This window comes from Chrysochloris asiatica, unplaced genomic scaffold, assembly GCF_000296735.1.
Source record: "Chrysochloris asiatica unplaced genomic scaffold, ChrAsi1.0 scaffold00041, whole genome shotgun sequence".
Classification (NCBI taxonomy): domain Eukaryota; kingdom Metazoa; phylum Chordata; class Mammalia; order Afrosoricida; family Chrysochloridae; genus Chrysochloris; species Chrysochloris asiatica.
Window position 1 is genome coordinate 4,941,947 of NW_006408559.1, and position 2,992 is coordinate 4,944,938.

The 2,992-nt window shown below is 47.0% G+C and overlaps 1 pseudogene; it reads left to right on the top strand.

The window, feature by feature from the left end:
• Positions 1 to 1,094, top strand: part of LOC102819489 — a 7,497-nt pseudogene extending 6,403 nt beyond the window's left edge.
• The last annotated feature ends 1,898 nt before the right edge of the window (positions 1,095 to 2,992 follow it).

Sequence of the window (2,992 nt, forward strand, 5' to 3'; positions counted from 1 at the left end):
TTTCCATTCTTGACATCAACTCCCTAGACCAGAGTGACCCAAGCCTACTGTAGCACTAGGTGGACATCACACCAGAAGTGTGATCCAGAGCAAGAAGATCCTGGGACCCCCTCACAGAAGGACACTCCCTCAGTGGACATCATCAACATCCACATGCCCACCGAGCTACAAAGCTGGTGGCAAGATAGCCCCCCACAAGGCCTATGGACCAGCCCTGGCCAAGTTGGGCCATGCCAGTGACCACGTCATTGCCCTAGATGGCGACACCAAGAATTCCACCTTCTCAGAGCTCTTCACTGAATGCTACATCGCTGAACAGAACGTGGCGAGCATCTCAGTGGGCTGTGCCACACGCAACTAGACAGTGCCCTTCTGCAATACTTTCTCAGCCTTCTTCACAAGGGCCTCTGACCAGATCTGCGTGGTGGCCATCTCTGAGAGCAACATCAGCCTCTGTGCTTCTCACCACAGTGAAGATGGGCCCTCTCACACTTGGGAAGATGGGCCTTCTCAGATGGCCCTGGAAGATCTGGCCATGTTCTGGTCCGTCCCCATGTCAACTATCTTTTACCAAAGGCATGGGGTTTCTACAGAGAAGGCAGTGGAATTAGCAGCCAACACGAAGGGCATCTATTTCATCCAGACCAGGTGCCCAGAAAACAGCGTCATCTACACTAGCAATCAGGATTTCCAGGTTGGGCAAGTTAAGGTGGTCTTGAAGAGCAAGGATGACCCGTGATTGGAGCTGGGATGATCCTGCATGAGGCTCTAACTGCTGCTGAATTGCTGAAGAAAGAGAAGACCAACATCACTGTGGTGGACCCCTTCACCATCAAGCTCCTGGATAAAAATCTTATTCTCGATAATGCCTGCATTACCAAGGGCAGGATCCTCACAGTAGAGGACCATTATTATGAAGGTGGCATGGGTGAGGCCATATGCACTGCTGTCATGGGTGAGCCTGGCATCACCGTCACCTACCTCTTGTCAGCCAGACACCAAGAAGTGGGAAGCCAACTGAGCTGATGAAGATGTTTGGCATTGACAAGAGCTCCATTGCACAAGCTGTGAGGGGTCTTGTCTCTAAAACCTAGAGGAGTTAAGAGCTATGAGGTGGGGGTTCTATACACTTCTAAAAGTTGTTGGCAAAGATGCTCAAAGATGTACTGAGAGGAGTGATGAATATGTTTGAAGAAAAATGAACAACAAAAACAACAAAAAGTACCATGGACTGCCAAAAAGAACAAACAAATCTGCGTTGGAAGAAGTACGACCAGAATGCTCCTTAGAAACTTGTATGGCCAGACTTTGTCTCTCATACTTCAGACATATTATCAGGAGGGACCATTTGCTGGAGAAGGGCATCATGTTTCGTAAAGTAGAGGGTCAGTGAAGAAGAGAAAGACGCCTAACAAGATGGACTGGCACCGAGGCAGCAGCAATGGGCTGCAGAGAGCTCAAACAACTGTTCATAGACAGCCCAAGAACCCAAAGTGGGCACCATTTTAACACATTGACTCCACTGTGCAGACAGAAACAGCTCCCTGGATCTTTGGATCAATCATTCTTAACTCCAAGTGGGAGGGGGTCACTTGAGTGGAAAGGGACAGAAGGTTTCTTCTCAGTAGTTCAGCAAGGGTTGTGGTTGTTGTTAGGTGCCATCGAGTTGGTACCAACCCATAGCAACCTCATGCACAGCAGAATGAAACACTGCCTGATCCTGGGCCAACCTCACTACTGTTGCCACACTTCACTCCATCGATGCTGTCACTTGGCCAATCCTTCTCGTTGGGGGTCTTCCGCTTTTTCTCTGACCCTCCACCTTACCAAACGTGATCTCCTTCTCCAGTGACTGGTCCTTCCTGACAATATGTCTGAAGTATGAGAGACGAAGTTTGGCCATCTTGGCCTCCAAGGAGCACTCTGGCTGCACTTCTTCCAAAACAGATCTATTGGTCCTTTTGGTGGCCCATGGGACTTTCAATATTATCCTCCAACACCATAACTCAGCATGGTTGGAGGTTCCTAATTCATGGTGTGAGACAAAAAGACAGATGAAGGAGTGTGGTTCCCATTCCAACTCTTAATGTAAACCCTCTAGATGCAGCAACTCTCCAATGATACAAAGTCACCAGACATTCGACTCTCATGGAAGGTTTATGAAAAGTTGTCTATGTCTTCCCATAGAGTCCTCCATTTTAATATATCTTTTCGTTTTGAAAGTAACATATGATTGTTGTGAGAAGTTGAAACAAGAAAAAAAAAAAAACATAAAGAATATGGGGAAAGCTCTTGCATCTTATCATCAATGCTTCCTAATTCTCCTCCCACCAAAAGCCCACGAACAAGTTTGGTAGCCACGGAATATTGATAAATGACTTCTATAAGGAAAGTTTATGGAAGGAAGAAGAGTAAATAAAATATTTTGCACACTCTTGCTAAGTCAATGTGAGATAGAGAAAGCTCACTTTCAGGGTCTCTGGGCCATGAGATTTGGCAGTGCATGCCCTGCATAGTCTGTGGTAGATGTGGCATTTGTGTACCCTGTTTCCTTCCTGAACTATCAGTAATGGTTGACTCCTGGTGGATTTCTGCATCTCCAGGATGAATCGCTCATTCCTAAAGCCCAGCTGCTCCCGGGAGTCCCAAGAGACAATGTCTGCATGCTAGCTCACTCTGAAAACTTGGTAGACTCTCTAAGAGTCCAGGGCTTAATCAACACCATCTCCCAGTCTCTCTCAATTCCCAAATTTCCCAGCAGTGTCTATGCTACTGCCTTGGGATCGGGCCAAGGGACATAGGAGAACTCTTGCCTCACTAGGTTTAGAATCCCCCTGCTCTTCCATCCCTGGGACTCCATGAGCTAGATTTGGTTCCCATGAAAATGTGGGGTGGCAGTTTTCTTACTGTGATTGTGAAATTTGTGTATCAATTTGGCTGGATTATGGAACTCAGTCTAGATGCTGTTGTGAAGATATTTACAGAAGCATAA